Raw genomic sequence first — 21,842 nt, 5'->3', positions numbered from 1 at the left:
GGGGACTATTCTGGAATGTTTTGCCATGACACTTTTTCAATTACAGGCTATATGTCCTGTGGATACACACTGTGGGTCTTTAATGCAGTGGTTTCCATTGCCCTCTGCATTCTCATGCCGTTGACCATTGCTGTTTCTTTCTTCTTTATAGGCAGATTACCACACCACAGACAAGAGAGTGCGCTGAACCTCTGTCCACTCTATCGCCCTCTTTAAATAGGCCGTTGGCTAAATATGAGTGATTTCTTACGACGGAAGTATTCGGCCACCAATGCTGATTGTTATTCAAAATTTAAGTGGTGGCGGGTTTCGAACAGGACACCGAGAACGTTTTGATTACCAGCCGAAGACGATACCCGTACAGCACGGATTTTACCCACCAACTGTAAATCATCAGCATGTACATGCGTTCAGAGCACACTCCAGACAAATACCTAGAGAAAGTATTGCTAATATTAAAATTATATTATAAGTTAGCAGTTTTCTCTGTTTTAGAAATTCTTTCCCACTATTACCAAACCTCTCTATTTTGTCCTTCATCACGTATTTTGCTACCCAAAGAGCAAAACTTCAGGACTACTTTTAGTGTCTCTTCCCCTTTTGAAGACATTATTCACTCATTTCCTCGTCCTTGGCCGTCTCTGGTAGAATTATTTTGATCAACAAAACCTCAGTGTTTTAATAAGTTCTCCCTGAAATTTTATTCTCTTGCTGAACTTCTCCTCGGTTTCCTTTACTGCTTGCTCATTGTTAATATTGAATAACATCTCGGATGTTCAACAAACCTGTTTCACGCCGTTCTCAGTTACTGATTCCTTTTCATGTCTTTCACATGTTGTCTGGTTTATGCACAAGTTGTTGGGACCATTCTCTGTTATCTTTATGATTTCAAAAAAAAGTAATCCAGCCAAGAGTGGCTTGCGCTTTCTGTAAATTTACAAGTGCTGTATATACGTAGACTTGCCCCCCTTCAACCAAAATTCTAAGATAAATCTCAACATGTCTATTGCCTTAGAATTGCTCCTCCTCAACCAAAATTCTAAGACAAATCTTAACATAAGTATTGCCTTGTGTATCCCTATATTTCTCTGCAACAAAAAATCAGTTTCGCCATATCAAACTAAATGATTGAAATACAATAGAAATCCTGATACAATGCACTTATTTCACTCAAATGCAATATTGCATTAGAATCTAAATGAAGGAAAGAAGCCAAATACAGCAAATGAACATCAAATTAGTTTCCAAACTGGTAGGTACACTGGCTGAATAAACAAATATTGCGGTATGTACGAAGAAAGCTTGTAACGTTCTTTCAGTTTGTTTGTGGTACTCAGTACATCCGTCTGTTAGATATGTTGCAAAATGTGACAATGAGAAGTGGCTGTTACCTGGTGGGTTACTCGCGTGATTGCTATGAGACTCGGCAGCGCTGTATTACAGCAAGCTATTGACGTTCCAGTTCCCGGCGACAGCCATCGAACTGCACATGATAAACTGCTGTAAATGTATAAGAACAAATTAACACAGCCACAGTGCGTATTTTTCAGCAATACTCAAACTCAGTTTACACACATTCCCGCTGTGTCATTAGTGTGTTCTGTGACATATAACCTGATTGGTAATCACCTGCGTTGTCTGAAACTGAAAATAACTATCGTAAAATACGAATAGTTTACTATTTCAAATAGAAGTCGACAGTATGTAGCATCCATTCAACAAATTCATGGACCTTATGAGTGCTTTTTTTATATATTTGATTTAATCATGATGAGGGCAGGGTGTGCTATTCTAACAATGAGTTTTCTTTTCACGCAAATCACAAAATCAGAGAGAGTGAAACAGTTCCAAAGTGAGAATATTTCAACAATATTTATATTACTGGTATTCGCTTGAAATTTAATGGAACCCTACATAAACCATAGTCCTTAACTGGAGAGAGAATCTATTTCTGTTTCGGACATGTCCAAAAGAACAGATACCATCTTAGTAAATATACAGTTAAGGCTCACCGGCCACTTGACCATCTTCTTCTTCTGTGCGAATGCACAAACAGTGTCCGAACTCTTACGGGAATCGGCAACGCGCCGCGAGTAATGAGTATAATGGGCGGGGGCACTACGAATGTAGTGCGGAACAATACGTTGAGAATGTGGGTTTCGCGGCAGGCATGCCAGAGATCCATCCCTGCAGTTGCGCTATCCTCTGTGTCCTCGGTAGCTCAGGTGGATAGCCGGCACGGTAGCTCAGCGTGTTCGGTCAGACGGTTAGCAGCCCTCTGTAATAAAAGAAATGAGTTAACCGTTCAAAGACGAACTTAAACGAATGTCTTACGACGTCCGTCTCGAGCACATACAACGAACGAAAGCGAACAAAATGAGAATAAAAAAAAAAAGGATGGATAGAGCGTCTACCACGTAAGCAGGAGATCCCGGGTTCGAGTCCCGGTCGGGGCACATATTTTCATCTGTCCCCGTTGACGTATGTCAACGCCTGTAAGCAGCTAAGGGTGTTCATTTCATTGTAATTTTATTTCTATTTTGTTTGTAGCTCGATTTCGCACACATTCCTAGAGTAAATTTAAAATATTATTTATTACGGACGCTGCATTCAACGTCGAAAAACGTTCTATTGTTTCTCATTTCATCCGAGTGACCTGAGAGCAAGGCACCCAGTTCCCACTTGGAAATATTTGGTAGATTGTTGTTTCTTACGTGTTGCATTTCCTCCTTACGAAACCAGGGCGGACTGTTGCAGAACTTTTTTGAACCAAATACCCCAGTAAGGTGGGAGAGAGGCATAAGGGTCCTTAATTGCGAATATTTAGGAGTGGATTTCCAGTTGCGGCAATTGCCTTATCTTCATCTTCTTCCTTTATCGAATAGGTCAACAAGGTCGAGCCATATCTTCCCTTATCTTCCCCCCTGTCTTCTCCATCTAGGCTTGTAAAAAATAACTTGTTTTGCAAGTCTATTTTCAGGCATTTTGTCTACAAGTTCCTACGATTTATTCTAATATCTTCATTTCTGAAGCGATCTTCTTTGGTGTACACTTTAACAACACGGAGAAATCTCATTTCTGCAGTTTGTATCCCGCTCGTGGCAGTTTACATGGGAAGCTACGTTGCAGTTCCATGGGCCATAGTAGATACTACCATGACTTAGTCAAACTTTATCTGTGTCTCTTTCGGGGCTTCTTTTTGTATCATATTTCTAATTGGATCTTAGGATCTTGTCATAATCACTGTCGAAATTTCATCTTATATCAGCCTAGATATTGGAAGTGGGTAATCTGTTTCAGTATTAGATAATTTATTACAATTTTAGATTTTGTAGGTGATTTCCCTTTGAATGCCCCAAGTTTTATTTCTTGAGATTTCCAAGTTATACTTTTAAGGGGTGAAATTAAGACGAAAAACAGTTGATTGAAGATTATCTTCACTTTCTTGAATTATTATTTGATCGTCTGTGTGTAGTAACGTTTCTCTCTGTAGATCTCTTTGACACTGGCATTATATAGCTTCCAAACCCTGACTGGGTCATCTGTCCAGATGTTGGACGTAGACCACATCCTTGTCTAACTCCCTATGTTGTTTTTAGTTCTTTAGGCAAGTTATCTTCATCTTTGATTATAGCTTATATCTCTTTGTAAAGAGCTTTCATAGTGTTAATTAGATGCGGTGGGAAGCCTCTTTTTATATAATCTACCACAGTTGGTGCTCACTGACTATGTCAAAAGCTTTTTCATAATTTGCAAACGCTTTGTGCATCTCTATGCTAAATTTTATTCATTTCTCTGCCAGATTTATGATAAAAATTCTATCACTGCAGGATTGTCATTTTCTAAAACCTTTCTTTTCTAATAAAATTGTATCAGCGACAGGAACAGGCTATTACTTAAGTTAGTGTTATTGCTTTGATGGCATTTGTTAACAAGGCGATTTCCTTCCAAATTGTTTGGGATGCTTGACAGTTGCCTGATAACCATCGAAACCTCCAGGGAAACCTCTGCTGGAACTGAAAGGTTACTGAAATACTTCCCACTTCTTTTCCTTTTTCCAGGCAAGTATAGAGATATTTCGTGTTTTGCGATGCAAGGCGTAGTGCTGAGGATGGAATAAAACTGAATCTTTGGCATTAACACCATACGAAGTGGAGCTGACAGCTGTAACTGAAATCATTCATTGATTTTATCTGTTGCGTTACTTGTTCCTGTAGTACGTTTGTAGCTCTATAATTGACGTAATATCTGACAAACACGGCACAAATCGAGTACGAGACATTGCATTTATTGTTTTTTAAGCGAATGCTTTTTCCAAGCACCAGAATTAGATTCTCTTGAGCATTTCCCCTATTTTACTAAAATGTGTGTAATATATGTCATCACTTTCAACACAAAAGCCAGTATAATAAAAATATGTAGTTGTCAGACGATTCCTCCAAATTTAGTTATTTATACTGTTATAAGAAGTGAGCTAATGTTTACTGAATCATGTTCGGTTTTTTCACCAAATAATAATTTGCGTTTTATGTTGTTTACTTAATCCAGTACTGTGAAACACTATGAAATTATGAAAAAGTTGACTATTAAGAAAACTGTTGCTGCTAGTCACAAAACGTTAACAATAAGCTATGTACTCGGTAATAGAGAAGAAGAGTATCGCTATTACCTGGTAAAGTGTGACTGAGAAGCTAATTTTACTTCTAGCCCAGGTGCTACAACGTTTAGCAGATTCCACAGGTTATCAGCAATGGGAAAAAAAACTTACAGAAAGAAAGAGAACTGTGATGGTGATAATAAAAGCAGTAGCTTTATCAGTGTCTGTGACGCAAGGAAGGATGTGTTATGTAATGTTGGTCAAATTTTCTGCACCGATTCTAGACATAAGTTAACATGAACAACTAACAACTGAAAGTAACACACGGACGATTTCCAGTCAGTACATTGATAATTAACGCATGTTGACACCAATCATTTTTCAACAACATTATTTATTATGTTTTGAACACATTTTTATACAAACTGAACGTAACATCAGTTAAATGATGTACCAAATGGAATGAAACATGGTGTTTACGTGATTGAAATCGCAAGTAAGTAATTACTTTAGAGTATTATCGCAAAAGAGCAAATGAAGTGCATTTATACTTAACATTTAGGTGCAGATGACATTTATTGTGTATTTTTTCGAATTGGAAGTTATCTCTTTTTATCATTATGTGCTAAATCCGTAGAATATTGACTTCAGTTTCCTTTCTGTATTAAATGTCAAACTAGTCAGATGAAAAATGTTTTCTGCATGCTTTATGTGGTCGTAAGTCTTAATTTTTTTTCTTTTCAAGCGCAAGATCCAACTACTCCCTGGTGCTTCATCGGTAGGAAAGCTGTTTATTGTTCGGAAACTATTTAGCAAGAAGTTACGACACTTGTAACATGAACAGGAACAAGAAATACAATCCAAGAATGCTCTATAACATTTTAATGAGACAGATATATAATGTTTGTCGAAAGATTGCAAAGAAATTGAGTGATGAAACAGTGAATCTTAAACAACTAAAAGATAACATTCCTGGAAAATTAGAATCATGGCAAATATAGTGGTATTAATGTGTGATGAGAATAGAGAAAGAAAGATAGTTCTTGTATTTGTTCCAAAATAAGTAACTAAAATAAGACCAGCATCTCAAGAAAATGGAGCAGACAGCATGTAGACGTGAATTTTAAGAAAGGTTAAGGTTGTACTGATCTCTACGTAAATGGGTAATTGCCAAAGTACAAAACCGAAAGTCACGGTCGTATTATTCAGTAGGACTTGAGATTTAATTGTTTCATTCAATATTTCTTTCGCCTATGACAAATATTAATGTGAAAAATTAAGGAGTTTCTCCAGCTTCAGAGTCCACTTTAAACATTATTAAAGCTTGTTCAAAGAAACGAGAAGTACAGTAAGAAGTTTTAAGTTTGAAATAATTGTTCGCATCGGTAATATGAAGTAAAAGAGAAGAGCATTGAGATCGCACAGTGCGCAATAAATCGTAACAAGGGAAGTGAGCTGGTCATGTTTCTGGGATCAGATTGACATCATAGGCATTGGTCAATACCCCTAGTGTCGTTGAAATAGCATTTGTGTAAAACATTCCTTGCCGGGTCTCCGAAGTCTCTTAAATGCCGGTCGCAGTAACAGTTTATTTATTATGTGAGCGCAGATTGTTTGGCAATGGACTATCATACAAACAAATGGAGCAGATCTTCCTTGCTACACAAAACGGGTCAAAACACTGTTGCAGAACAACGAAAACAACATGCCAAATTTAAAAAGAGGCAAAATCTCCAAGATTGGCGGTACTTTAGAGAAGTTAGAAATATAGTGCTGACTTGAATGTGAGATGCTTATCACAGTTTGCATAACGAAACTTTGTCTCGAAACCTGGCAGAAAATCCAAAGAGACTCTGGTCGTATGTGAAGTATGCTAGCGGTAAGACATAATAAATGCGTTCTCTGCGTGATAGCAATCGAGATAATATCGAAGACAGAGCTTCCAAAGCAAAGTTACTAAACACAGCATTCCGAAATGCCTTCACAAAAGAAGACGAAGTAAATATTCCAGAATTCAAATCAAGAACAGCTGCCAACATGAGTAACGAATTAGATAGCTCGGAGCAGTGGAGCACCTTAAATCACTCAATAAAAGCAAGTCTTCTGGCCCAGACTGCACACCAATTAGTTTTCTTTCAGAGTATGCTGATGCAATAGTTTTATACTTAATAATCAACCGTTCGCTCGACGAAAGATCATTACGCAAAGACAGGTAACACCAATATTCAAGAAATGTAGTAGGAGTAATCCACTGAATTATAGTCCCTTATCATTAACATCGATATGCAGCAGGATTTTGGAACATATATTGTGTTCGAACATTATGAATTACCTCGAAGAAAACGGTCATTGACACACAGCCAACACGGATTTAGAAAACTGCATTCTTGTGTAACACAACCAACTCTTTACTCGCACGAAGTGTTGAGTGCTATCGACAAGCGATCGAGTAAAACAGAAGTTATCTCTGGCGTTCCACAAGGTAGTGTTTAGGCTTCTTGCTGTTGATTACCGATATAAACTATTTGGGAGACAATCTGAACAGCCGCCTTAGGTTGTTTGCGGATGACGCTGTCGTTTACCGATTAGTAAAGACATCAGAAGATCAAAATAAATTGAAAAACTGTTCAGGAATCATATGCTTATGGCGCGAAAATTGGCAGTTGCCCCTAAATAACGAAAAGTGTGAGGTCATACACGTGAGTGCTCAAAGGAGTCATTAAACTTCGGATACGCAATAAATAAGTCAAATCTAAACGTCATAAATTCAACTAAATGTGTAGGAATTACAATTCCAAACGTCTTAAATTGCAAGAAACACACAGAAAATGTTGTGGGAGGGCTAACCAAAGACTGCGTTTTATTGGCAAGACACTTAGGAAATGTAAAATATTTACTAAGGAGACCGCCTACACTACGCTTGTCCGTTCTCTTTTAGAATACTGCTGTGCGGTGTGGGATCCTTAGCAGATAGGATTGACGGAGTGCAGTGAAAAAGTTCAAAGAGGGGTAGTACATTTTGTATAATCGCGAAATAGGAGAGAGAGTGTCACTGAAATGATATAGAATTTGGGGCGGACATCATTGAAACAAAGGCGTTTTTCGCTGCGGAGGGATTTTGTCACGAAATTTCAATCACCAACTCTCTCTTCCGAATGCGAACATATTTTGTTGACGCCGAACTACATTGGGAGAAACAATCACTATGATAAAATAAGGGAAATCTGAGCTTTTGCGAAAAGAAATAGATGCTCGTTCTTTGCGCGCGCTATATTAGATTGGAATAATAGAGAATTGTGAAGGTGGTTCGATGAACCTTTCTGCCAGGCACTTAAATGTGATCTACAGAGTATAGACGTAGATGTATGGTAAATATACAATTCTCAAATACGACTCACTTTTGCAGTGTGTGTTGTCTTCAAAAAGCAATGGTGCCATCGAAATCATGGAATACGGAAATAACTACGAAAGGCTCGACATACCACTGAATTCGTGGGTGGTAGTTAGTGAAAATAAAAATTCTGAACGCCAGGGTGCTTTTCGTCAGATGCAAGAACTCCTCAGTGCAGGGAAATTTAGCGTTTGCTTACCCTGAAATTTCTCGGAATTCTCCTGCTCTCTTGAGTTTTCTATTCGCGGACAACCGAATCCTTCTCCCACCGACCTCGTTTTTCATCCTTGCATGCACGAGGTGGTTGCAGTAGCACGCTTACATGGACGTACTGTGTGGAGACTTGCTAGTCCAGAGTTTCGCGTTCTGCTCTCTATCTCTCTCTCTCTCTCTCTCTCTCTCTCTCTCTCTCTCTCTCTCTCTCCCTCTCTCCCCCCAGCCCTCCTGCGCCCTGGCAGAATAGGGTTAAGCGAGTCTTTTTCGATCCTCGGACTTGGCTAGCAGCTTCGTGTGTCAGAGGGCTACGGTAACAGCCCCTGACTTCTCTGTGTAACTTTCTCCTCCCGCGGGACGCTTTTTTCCCTACTGCTCTGGAATCGTAGCCATTGACTTCTTGCTTTTGCACGTCATAAAAAGACGCGGAAAATTTTGTGTAACGATTGTCCTACAACTCTACAACTCCTTCCAGTATCATAAAATTCTAAACTTCCGAAACAGCTTTTCGGATTTCGGTCCGCTAATAGAAGTTTAACATTTATAATATCTAGAGATTGTCAATACAAGAAATAAAGCATCACATGCTAACCACTGTAGACGCAGCTCATTCCCTAAGTACAAGTTCTCACCACCTGCATACTTACAGGAAGGTTGCAGACAACAGTAATACCACGGTGAAAGCTATTTATAAAGAATTGAGGAAGTAAGGGAAGATGTATAAAGTTTTCTTCAAAAATCTGAATCGCCCAAGAACTATATATCAGCGAAGGAAAGGAAAGTTTGTAAAGATCTCAAGAGGAACAATCACACCGTAGCCACCAGTTGTTGTGGATAAAGTGAAATACCACAACAAGACACAACAGCTGACGGCTATTCATGTATCCTAAGAGGAAACAATATTCCTGTGGACATAATCGCAAGGAAATTTAATAATTAGTTATCAGACTCCAGAATGCTTCTACATCTACATCAAAATCTATACTCAGCAAACCACTGTAAATTGATTGGCAGAGAGTGCTTCCCATTCTAACAGATAGAGAATAAGGATTTCTTAAAATTTCATTAGCTTATGAAACGCCGAAAGAATGACTGTTTAAAGCCTTATTAATAGACGTGAGCATTAGATACCGTGCTGCAATGTACTATATGAAGATGAGCTTCCAGCACAAAACAGGAACAATCGCAGAAGATGACGTCACCCATAACTTAAAGAGTCGGCTGAATATGTGGTAGAAGGAATGAGACGCATGTGACAAGGGCTGGAAAGTCTGAGTTCTTCCAGAACGTAAGCGAAAGACTAAGAATAAAACACAGCAGCCCAAGCTGTGCAATAATTCATTTCGTAACTGTATGTGGCCCGCATCAAACACCCTTACAACGGTTGAACATCCGTCTGAGCCATGATTGCGCATGTTGGGAAACTGGCAACTCCGAACACGTAACACAATACTCCACCTCAGTACAGAGGCCAGACGACAAAGAATGGCTGACGACATCGTATACAACTGTCTCAGGAATCCAGACCAAATTGCAGACCTAGACAGAACACCCGATATTATTTAAGGATATTAGGAGAATGGGTTAAGGAACGGCCTATACGGAGGGGTCCAAGAAATTGTAGTGTAGTAGTTTGTAGTTCTGGCAATCGCCTCACAAACATTGTATTGCGTTGTTTTGTTTTGTCAGATGACAGTCGCCAGATAGTCAGTGTATTGTTCTTAGTTGCACCTAGTTACTCGAGTAAATATGGCTGGCGCAAGGCTTACATTTTAAGTACGAAAAAATTAATGAGTTTCAACGGCAATGACGATATGAGTATCAAACTGAGCCACCGACACGTTTAATGATTCGTCGTATTCGAGACATATCTGAAGCCGAAGGCTGTGTTAAAAATGTACACAAACAACGATCTGGACGACCTGTAACAGTAACAAGTCCAGTTAACTACCGTCGTGTGTTACAACAACTCACTCGCTCACCACAGAAGTCTGCGAGGCAGTGTGCCCGTGAAACTGGAGTGAGTCGCTCAAGTGTACGGCGAATTTTGAAGACAGCAAAGTGGAAGTGCTACATCCCACGATTGCTACACGAAATGATCGAGGACGACCCAGATCGCGGAATGGAGTGCTGCGAGTGGTTTACTAACATGGTGCGCAACGTTGAAGAGTTTGCAGAGGTGATCGTGTGGTCTCATGAGGCACAGTTCAAACTCAATGGTACAGTAAATCGCCACATTTGCATCTACTGGGCCGCCGAAACTCCGGACGTCCATGTAGACAAAGCCGTGAATTTGCCAGGAGTAAATGTGTGGTGTGGGTTGTCTTACCGGGGTTTGATTGCGCCATTCTTCTTTGATGGCACAGTTACCGGTGAAGTGTACCTTCACAAGCTTCAGACGTCCGTTTTACCTATCATCCGAGACTCATATGGAGATGGAAGAGTTCACTTTCAACAAGATGGTGCCCTATCCCACTACCAAAATCGTGTTATGGCCTATCTCGACGAAAATCTACCAGGGAGGTGGATAGGCCGTAGAAGTGCTGTAGAGTATCCACCACGTTCCCCAGACCTACCTCCTCTGGACTTTTACCTGTGGGGAACACTAAAGGACGTCGTTTATCGACAAAAGCCACGCACATTGGATGAACTTAGAGAATCCATCGTACATTCATGTGGAAATATCCAACTGAACACGTTGCAGTCAGTAGTTCGTGCTGCAGTTTGGCGGCATCGTTTGAGTGTGGAAGTTAATGATGACCATTTCGAACACCTGCAGTGATATCTTTAAGTTGGACTTTAAGCTACACGTTCACCAAAAATGAGACAACTTCGTCAATAAGTTTGCAAGTTATGGACTTTTAAACAGTGGATACATTTTCTTGGGCCCCTCTGTAGATACGCACCCGGGACAAACGTAACCGTTACACTAAATGACAGCAGCCATGACAGAGAAAATGAAATATCATTAATTGATACAGGAACAGAAGATGAGGCAGATACACACTCAGAGAAGATAACATGTAACACGAACTTAGCCACAAAAGTAAGTAAATATACAGAATAGTATTACAAATAAGAATACCTTGTGTATACATCTACACAGATCTACATAAACATAGAAAATGTTAGTAAGGAATGCATAACGCATGATCTCATTCCGAGATCTGCCTTCCTCACAAGCCCTGTAAAGAAATGGCAGTAATAAACACTCTAGTAACTGTCTTTGAAGTGCTCTTAGCAATAGTCTGTAAAGACTGACCGACTACTATTGCCTATGGGTGACTTACAAAGAGTAATTTTGGAAATTAACCCTTAATAGAAAGTCATATAATATATAAAACTAGTAATCTCAAGAGGCTCGATGCCATTCCGAATCGTTCCCTTTTGATCACTGACGGTGGCGGAGAACTATACTTGCCTTCTTATCCCTCTTTTATTGTCTTCTAAATTACTAACAAATTTATTAACACCTTCCGTTACCTTAAAGCAATTTCCAGTTCCTATTATGTTTAATTTTCTTTGAAGCTCGTTATTATTATTTTGATTTATTTGTTGAAGACAACATAATCTAATATAACAGAAAAATTAATGAAAACTGTAAAATATAAGACCTGCCTTAAAATACTAGGTAACCGGTTTGAGCGTAGATTTTCGGTGGAGTTTTACCTGGAGTAGGGGTTGTGCACGAGTGGGCTTACCTTGACAAACAACTTTATTAAGCACAAAAGTATCTTTCCTGGCAATTAACAAAATACACTACTGGTCATTACAATTGCTACACCAAGAAGAAATGCAGATGATAAATGAGTATTCATTGGACAAATATATTATACTAAAACTGACATGTGATTACATTTTCACGCAATTTGGGTGCATAGATCCTGAGAAATCAGTACACAGAACAACCACCTCTGGCCATAATAACGGCCTTGTTACGCATGGGCATTGAGTCATACAGTGCTTGGATGGCGTATACAGGTACAGCTGCCCATGCAGCTTCAACACGATGCCACAGTTCATCAAGACTAGTGACTGGCGCATTGTGACGAGCCGGTTGCTAGGCCACCATTGACCAGACGTTTTCAATTGGTGAGAGATCTGGAGAGTGTGCTGGCCAGGGAAGGAGCCGAACATTTTCTGTATCCAGAAAGGCCCGCACAGGACCTGCAACATGCGGTCGTGCATTAGCCTGCTGAAATGTAGGGTTTCGCAGGGACTGAATGAAGGGTAGAGCCAGGGCGGATAGTAACACATCTGAAATGTAACGTCCACTGTTCAAAGTGCCGTTAATGCGAACAAGAGGTGACCGAGATGTGTAACCAATGGCACCCTATATCATCACGCCGTGTGATACGCCAGTATGGCGATGACGAATACACGCTTCCAATGTCCGTTCACCGCGATGTCGCCAAACACGGATGCAAATATCATGATGCTATACCACCATCGCAGGCGCTCCTGTCTGTGATGCAGCGTCAAGGGTAACCGCAGCCATGTCTCCGATCCGACAGTCTATGCTGCTGTAAACGTCGTCGAACTGTTCGAGCAGATGGTTGTTGTCTTGCAAACGTCCCCAACTGTTGACTCATGGATCGAGACGTGGGTGCACGATCCGTTACAGCCATGCGGATAAGATGCCTGTCATCTCGACTGCTAGTGATACGGGGCCGTTGGAATCGAGCACGGCGTTCCGTATTACACTCCTGAACCCACCGATTCCATATTCTGCTAACAGTCATTGGATCTCGACCAATGCGAGCAGCAATGTCGCGATACGATAAACCGCAATCGCGATAGGCTACAATCCGACCTTTATCAAAGACGGAAACGTGATGGTACGTATTTCTTCCCCTTACACGAATCATCACAACAACGTTTCACCAGGCAACGTGTAACCTCCCCCTCACTTATCGACCTTAATGACACTGAAAAATGAAACCTCGTGTACCTAATGGGAATTTTGGAAAAGCAATCGTCACCGAAGTTAACCTGTCGGTAAAGAGGGAGGAAAGGGTTACATCTAAATGAAAGGAAAAATGCAATTGAAACTGGTGGAAATTAATATTGAATCATGGATAAAGTTAATAAAGAAAGTAAATGTGCGGCCGTTACGTTAACAATCAACTAGCGGTAATTAGATATTTGAGATTTGAGGGAAATTACGGTCGCCAGTCCTATGGACAATGACTATAATAACTGAAAAAGAAAGGTTATTACACATATAATTAGCACTAGAAGCGTGGCAACTGAAGGTTGACACGTGTAGCGTGAAAACTGAAAGTTTGTCAGAAGTAATAAATTTCGCTACACTTAATTTAGCAAAAGAATTAATGAAACCGGAAAATCGAGAGTTAATTTAGTGACTGAAGTTAATAGTGAGCTTTCTTTCTGAAGCACATCGAAATACAGTTAGTCTTGGACTACCTCAACAATCATTTCTAAAGCTACTTGAATCTACGCAATTTAGAAAGAAGAGATTTAACTTTGAACTTGAATTAAACGATTCTGAACAATTAACAATAGTAAAATTTAGTACGTACCAAGCTGAGCTGCAGTCACAGGTAAGCTAAAATACGGTAACAAAACTCGCACTCTTAATCTGTGCTTGTGTAATCTAACTATTGTAGCCAGCTAATGCTTAAATTGAACTTTGAAATTAAAGCAGTGAAATGGAATTATGCTGGCGTTTGAACTTCAACGACACTCGGGTTCATTTCGGAAAAGGAAGGGACCCTGCTTGGCAATGCAATTGGGACAATGAGCAACAAAGGTTCATGCTAAGTTGCTGTAATTTTGCGAGGCAAATGGAACAATTTGAAAAGCTGAGGTCTGCCATACAGTTCTGAAACTTTACGTGCTTTTAGTCTTCCTTGTTGGTTGATTGAAAGTTTGAAGCCGTCGATTGAGGAGGTGGCGACAGTCACTCATTGTCGGCCGTCGCTGTTGCAGAAGCTGGATGTTGGCGCGCCTTCTTCTCGACACGGTCACCAGGCGAAACGGGCTCTTGATGTGCGCCAGCTAATGCTTCCCGTCCGCGACACCATGTCAGAAACTATCATCGCGAGTCGAGCGCAATTACATGCTGCCAAACCCCGAAAGCGCGGCAACTCGCGGGAGCGTCACACAACACCTGCTCCACTCGCTACTCCCGCCAGACTCTTTCTTCTGCCCGCGCTCCACGCGGCAGAGTTCCCACTACCAAAGATCCTACACACTTTGATTCTTCACACGACCTATCGATGTAATCGTTCGATAGCAGTTTTCCCTAGACAAGGCCCAGCGTAAAACTACAAATAATCTTTACACAACAAACCAATTATACATCGACATAAATGCATAAATATATATATACACAAATAGTAAAACAATTACAATATATAAAGGCACAGAAATGTCATATATTCAGGTAACAAAACAAAGAAAAAAAATAATAGTACTATAGATAAAAATAGGAGGATATGCATTTCCGGCGTTACACGTGCCCCACATTGTCTGAGGATGTTCGTGTAACGTAAACAGACTCAGAAAATGTCCCAAAAAAGAAACAGCGGAAATGCATATGCTCAAAACATCAACAAAAGTTAGCATTCGTCTAATTAACCATAAATCAATTTTTAGACCATAATAATTGAGTGGAGACACTCCTAATCTTGTTCCACTCTGTCATCTTGCACAAAATAAAATAGGTTGACAACATATTAAAATTCATAGAAAATATAGAAAATGGTTTAGCTATTCCAAAATCGTCAAAATCCGTAAGACTATCAAGAAATGGAATACTATTTACAAAATTAATCAGAGTGCATGGTCATAAAAACAGGTAGATCAAAATACGCAAATAAATAATAAAATAGACTACACATTTTATATAACCTTTTCATAATTAATATTCTCGTCACGAGAATCTATTTAATGCTAAACAAGAAAATAATGTACAGCAGATCGACAAAAACATAAATATTAACAGCAGAATTCTTTCAGCTGTCCAGGAAGAAAAACAATTCCGCCTTCCGTACCCGCAAGTACAAAGAATGCCGAGAGCGGCACGGAGAGCCTACGGCGGCACAAGAGCCGACAGCGGCTCCGCCTCGTCAGTATTGTTGCGCCCGCCTGTGCGGCACGCTTGATCTCACTCGCCTGTCTAACGGCATTTTCAGAACGTCCGCTTCACTGTATTCTTTGGAAAAAAACTCACTCCCGAGTAATCTCAAGGAGTCCATTAACACTATCACAGTGGGTAACTCAACACTGTCCATCATCACACGCATGTACTAGCCTGAAACTTAAAACAGCGTCTAAGTACATCGGCAATGACTAGTAAAACACATATTCATGAAATCTTACAGCTAGTTACAAAATCATATTTACATTGCTTAATCAACTGTGACAGCTGAAAACTTAAACTAGCAGCTTGGATTTTTCAATTGATAAATAATCACTCTCTCTGAAATCATTTAGTCAAAATTAATTACTTATTAATTACAACTTCTTTAATGTCCTCTTGGTCAGGCAAAAGCATGGCAATCTAGCAAACCTTAAATCTTACACTCTATATTTACATACTGTACAAATTACCCATTGTGTGGTATTAATCGATCCTAGGTTGGTACAATTTCAAGTCTACTATATTCCGTATACCTAATCGTTTTCCAGAGCTTGGATACTCTAAGCAATAAGCATTTGTGTGAGGTATACCAATGACTTTATATGGTCCATTATAAACAAACTTAAATTTAGAGATTTCATTGTCTATCTCGCTCGATTTCTCATGAGCTTTTACAAGTACTAAGTCTCCGATTGCAAACTTAGCAAAACGCGCTTTAGCGTCATGACGACGTATGCGAGCATCGGCTTTTAGCTTCATTACTTCTCGCAAACGATCTTTTTTCACACCAATACTAATGTTAACCCGTGGAGGGAATTTGATTATCTCATCCAATTCACTTTCTACACTTTTGTCAATGCCGAGGTTCCTCACATTACAGTAGTTCAAATTCATTCCTGCGTCAATGTCATCCGGCCAGTTAACAATGTGTATAGGCTGGTATTGCCTATGCACACCGTCTCCTGCCTCGTCTAAACTAACTGCAATTGTTTTATCTTGGGATGTACATGTCAAAGTTTTGCTTTCGCAATTAATCACTGCACGGTACTTTAATAGCCAATCTAACCCGATAATTACTTCCGTAGTTAAGTCTGGCACGACGACAAACTCTTGTTCAAATCGTGCCCCACATATCTCGAAGTTGACAAAATCTGTTTTGTGACCGGTTTACTGGCCTTCCCAGTAGCACCGATAATTTTCACTCCTGTTACTGGCATAACTACGATGCCAGGTCTGTCTTTCAGTAACTCAAATATTTTCCCAGATACAGCACTCAATTCTGCACTGGTGTCAATCAACACGTTTAGTTGTAGGCCGTGCATATTAACAGCCACTACTATCTGTCTACGCTTGTCCTCGACTGTTTCTTTATTTTCCCACAGTAAATCCTCGTCTATATCCAGATCATTCCAGAAAAAACCATCCGGCTTTGATCCTAAATCCGGTTTATCTGGCGGCTTTTTCAGCCTCTGTTCACATACAGTTTTAATTTCAACACGTTTGTCCTGAGGCTTAGTCTGTAGCGTCGCCTCCAATACCGAAACCTTTTCCTGTAACTCGTCAACTAGTGAGTGTTGCTTTGCTATCAATTCACTAATTGTCACCTTCGTTGATTCCTCTTTAATCAGATTGATCTCATTTGCCAACCTACCTGGAGACATGTGCCCAGTAGTATCTGCAATTACTTCCTCTAGATCTGCGCAACCCACACTGTTATCTTCTGACCGTATAATGTCAGCTCTAACCTCATACACGCTGTAATCTACGTGCTTTTCTACCAATCGTGTCTGGCTATCACTAAAATTTTCGTAATCTTTCTCCTTAATACTCTCGCAATGTTTAAACTGGGTGTTCGCGTCGGATGGGTCGGTTACTTCTACCACTACAACTTTCGGTAAAGTCTGCCGGTTAGGGCCAGAACTTTCCGTTACTACTTCAACATTCAACTCCTGCGGGACGAAACACGACACATCTTGCTCGTGCTCCCCCTTAACATCAACTATTTCTAGCAAAGTCTGCCGGTTAGGGCCAGAACTTTCCATCACTTCACAATCACTATCTTCCTGCGGGACGAGACGCGGCAAATCCTGCCCGCGCTCCCCATAAACACTTCTCCCATACAGGCCCCTATAATCTCTTAGTTCGTCGTATAAGCGACCGAACTGCCTTAACCAGACCTCATCCCTCTCTGCATCCCCTCGCTCGATGACGGACGTTTTATCCGACATCTGATCTTCTTTCAACACTTGCGAATCATTCTTAAACTCAATCTCCAGTTCCGCTGTGGGTATTACAGCTGCCACTTTATAGTCGATTTCCGGAACACTACTTAAATTGTTCTCACTGACAGTGAATGTATTTTCTACTGCCGTGTCTACAGCTGATCTACTACTTGTGGGCGCACTCCTTTCTCCTAATACTGGCACACTCTCCCGCCATTGATTATTCCATACGGAATTTTCATAACGACGACACCTGGGTTTTCTCCTGTTATTGGGCCGCCAAAATTTCTCCACGCCCGGTCGGCCCCTCACCGGCGCGGCTAATGGTTTCCCTGTCTCGTCCCAGCAGATACGCTCCCCGGATACTGCTGAGGCAGCTGGTCACAACCTCTGGCGTTATTACTATTCTGCACAGCCCGTATCACGCTAGTATGATACTGGTTTCCGTCATTCCTGTTATTATTTGCATTGTACCGATTGTTATTACGGTCCGAACCATTATTGTTATTGCTGCCATGGTTGCGGTATGCATTATTCCCATGGTTATCGTTGTTGTGGTTGCTGTGGTACCCGTTGTTGTTACCACGGCCTCTACCACTGTCGCGATTATTGCGCCAATTGTCGTCGTCCTCAACTCTTTCCAGGAAATCATTGATTGTCCTGTAATTGCTTCCTACGTAGCGTTTTGTATCATCTGGAAGCTTCTTGTAGAGTTCCCAGACTATTTCAGTTTCCGTGCGGCGATCACGCAAATATTCCAACTTGCGGATCCAGCCCTCACAAAACTCCTTCATCGAAACGCGCGAATTCGCATCGAAAGGCCTCGATACATCAAATTCGCGCCAGACACCTTGCTGTTTCTGCTCTGACCAGTATTCAGCCAGAAACAAATTTCTAAACTCGTCAAAAGTCAGGTTCGTAATGTTGAGGTTTAAGCCCCAATGCTTGGCATCACCAGCCAACACATCAATAACCGCATTAATTTTTCTCTCATTAGTCCATGATCTGGGTAAAACTCTTTCACAATTTTTAAAGAAATCCGTCGGGTGTATACCGCCTTTTTTCAAGGGGTCGAACCGCTCCTCTTTCGTCAACAACTCCGAACTATGTGCACAGATTGGCACATAGCTCTGTTTTTCGTCAAGTTTCCTTTCTAATTCCGACACCCTCGTAATCACTTGGCAAGTGGTTGTCGCAAGCGTTTCCACTTCCCTCCTTTTCTCTTTTCAGGTATTAGCCTGCTTCGTCACTTTGGTATCTACTTCGGATACTAAAGCCTTTAAAGTTTCCACCTTCTGTTGATCCTCTTTTCTCACTAATTGAATTTGTTCCGTCACCTTATTCTCGATGATCGGAGCAACTGCGTCTCCTACACTTTTCTCGATTCTGCTAATTTCGGAATCAAAACGAGTATTTATGCTCGCAATTTCCGCCTGAACGCCTACCATTTCCTGTTTAATATTACCGATTTCGGTATTAATCACGACAATATCGTCTTTGATTTTATCAACTTTTGCGTTAACAACTTCAACATTGTTGTTAACAACATTAATAGCTTTGTTCTGATTGTCTAGCATTCATTCAACTTTTTTAGACTGAGCTACTTGCTTGGCAACCTGAGCTGCTTGCTTGGCAGCCTGAGCTTCTTGCTTGGCAGCCTGAGCTTCTTGCTTGGCAGCCTGAGCTTCTTGCTTGGCAGCCTGATCGTCTTGCTTGGCAGACAGAGCTTTAATTTCCGCCGATTGACTCTTGATTTCGTTAATCAAAACATTTAATAAATCAGTTAAATTCCCGGAAACTACCGGTTTTACTTCCGAAGCGGCTTCCTCTTTAATTGTCCCCCCGTATTCGTCATCAAGGGATTCAGATTTGATTTTCACTTCCGATTCCGAAACAATTTCTAAAGTTTGGAATTCCATTTCTGCTCTTTGTTTCGTTTCGGCGGTCGCGTCTTTCATGCTAACCGCCTGCCCCTGAACAATGGGTACCGTGGTGCGCGTTTCCCACTGTTCGACCGATTGTTCCGTATCCAAGTCTACCAAATTTTGGCAATTGTTGCCTTCACTCATTTTAATATTTTTCAATATAAATGCCAAACCTCAAATCTAATTAGGATTCCTCACACTAATATTCTCGCCGACGTATCGACCATTTCGTAACCAGTACTTTGTTACGAGATTTACACAATGCAAAATTCGTGTCCAGAACAACCTCAAATCTGAAGATTGTCCTGTCACCAGGTCGCCACGTGTTACCTCCCCCTCACTTATCGACCTTAATGACAGTGAAAAATGAAACCGCGTGTACCTAATGGGAATTTTGGAAAAGCAATCGTCACCGAAGTTAACCTGTCGGTAAAGAGGGAGGAAAGGGTTACATCTAAATGAAAGGAAAAATGCAAGTGAAACTGGTGGAAATTAATTTTGAAATATGGATAAAGTTAATAAAGAAAGTAAATGTGCGGCCGTTACGTTAACAATCAACTAGCGGTAATTAGATATTTGAGATTTGAGGGAAATTACGGTCGCCAGTCCTATGGACAATGACTATAATAACTGAAAAAGAAAGGTTATTACACATATAATTAGCACTAGAAGCGTGGCAACTGAAGGTTGACACGTGTAGCGTGAAAACTGAAAGTTTGTCAGAAGTAATAAATTTCGCTACACTTAATTTAGCAAAAGAATTAATGAAACCGGAAAATCGAGAGTTAATTTAGTGACTGAAGTTAATAGTGAGCTTTCTTTCTTAAGCACATCGAAATACAGTTAGTCTTGGACTACCTCAACAATCATTTCTAAAGCTACTTGAATCTACGCAATTTAGAAAGAAGAGATTTAACTTTGAACTTGAATTAAACGATTCTGAACAATTAACAATAGTAAAATTTAGTACGTACCAAGCTGAGCTGCAGTCACAGGTAAGCTAAAATACGGTAACAAAACTCGCACTCTTAATCTGTGCTTGTGTAATCTAACTATTGTAGCCAGCTAATGCTTAAATTGAACTTTGAAATTAAAGCAGTGAAATGGAATTATGCTGGCGTTTGAACTTCAACGACACTCGGGTTCATTTCGGAAAAGGAAGGGACCCTGCTTGGCAATGCAATTGGGACAATGAGCAACAAAGGTTCATGCTAAGTTGCTGTAATTTTGCGAGGCAAATGGAACAATTTGAAAAGCTGAGGTCTGCCATACAGTTCTGAAACTTTACGTGCTTTTAGTCTTCCTTGTTGGTTGATTGAAAGTTTGAAGCCGTCGATTGAGGAGGTGGCGACAGTCACTCATTGTCGGCCGTCGCTGTTGCAGAAGCTGGATGTTGGCGCGCCTTCTTCTCGACACGGTCACCAGGCGAAACGGGCTCTTGATGTGCGCCAGCTAATGCTTCCCGTCCGCGACACCATGTCAGAAACTATCATCGCGAGTCGAGCGCAATTACATGCTGCCAAACCCCGAAAGCGCGGCAACTCGCGGGAGCGTCACACAACACCTGCTCCACTCGCTACTCCCGCCAGACTCTTTCTTCTGCCCGCGCTCCACGCGGCAGAGTTCCCACTACCAAAGATCCTACACACTTTGATTCTTCACACGACCTATCGATGTAATCGTTCGATAGCAGTTTTCCCTAGACAAGACCCAGCGTAAAACTACAAATAATCTTTACACAACAAACCAATTATACATCGACATAAATGTATAAATATATATATATACAAATAGTAAAACAATTACAATATATAAAGGCACAAAAATGTCATATATTCAGGTAACAAAACAAAGAAAAAAAATAATAGTACAATAGATGAAAATAGGAGGATATGCATTTCCGGCGTTACACGTGCCCCACATTGTCTGAGGATGTTCGTGTAACGTAAACAGACTCAGAAAATGTCCCAAAAAAGAAACAGCGGAAATGCATATGCTCAAAACATCAACAAAAGTTAGCATTCGTCTAATTAACCATAAATCAATTTTTAGACCATAATAATTGAGTGGAGACACTCCTAATCTTGTTCCACTCTGTCATCTTGCACAAAATAAAATAGGTTGACAACATATTAAAATTCATAGAAAATATAGAAAATGGTTTAGCTATTCCAAAATCGTCAAAATCCGTAAGACTATCAAGAAATGGAATACTATTTACAAAATTAATCAGAGTGCATGGTCATAAAAACAGGTAGATCAAAATACGCAAATAAATAATTAAATAGACTACACATTTTATATAACCTTTTCATAATTAATATTCTCGTCACGAGAATCTATTTAATGCTAAACAAGAAAATAATGTACAGCAGATCGACAAAAA

The sequence above is a fragment of the Schistocerca serialis genome, chromosome 5, assembly GCF_023864345.2.
Source record: "Schistocerca serialis cubense isolate TAMUIC-IGC-003099 chromosome 5, iqSchSeri2.2, whole genome shotgun sequence".
Lineage (NCBI taxonomy): Eukaryota > Metazoa > Arthropoda > Insecta > Orthoptera > Acrididae > Schistocerca > Schistocerca serialis.
The sequence above is the reverse complement of the archived record's forward strand: the minus strand, read 5'-3'. Positions refer to the sequence as shown.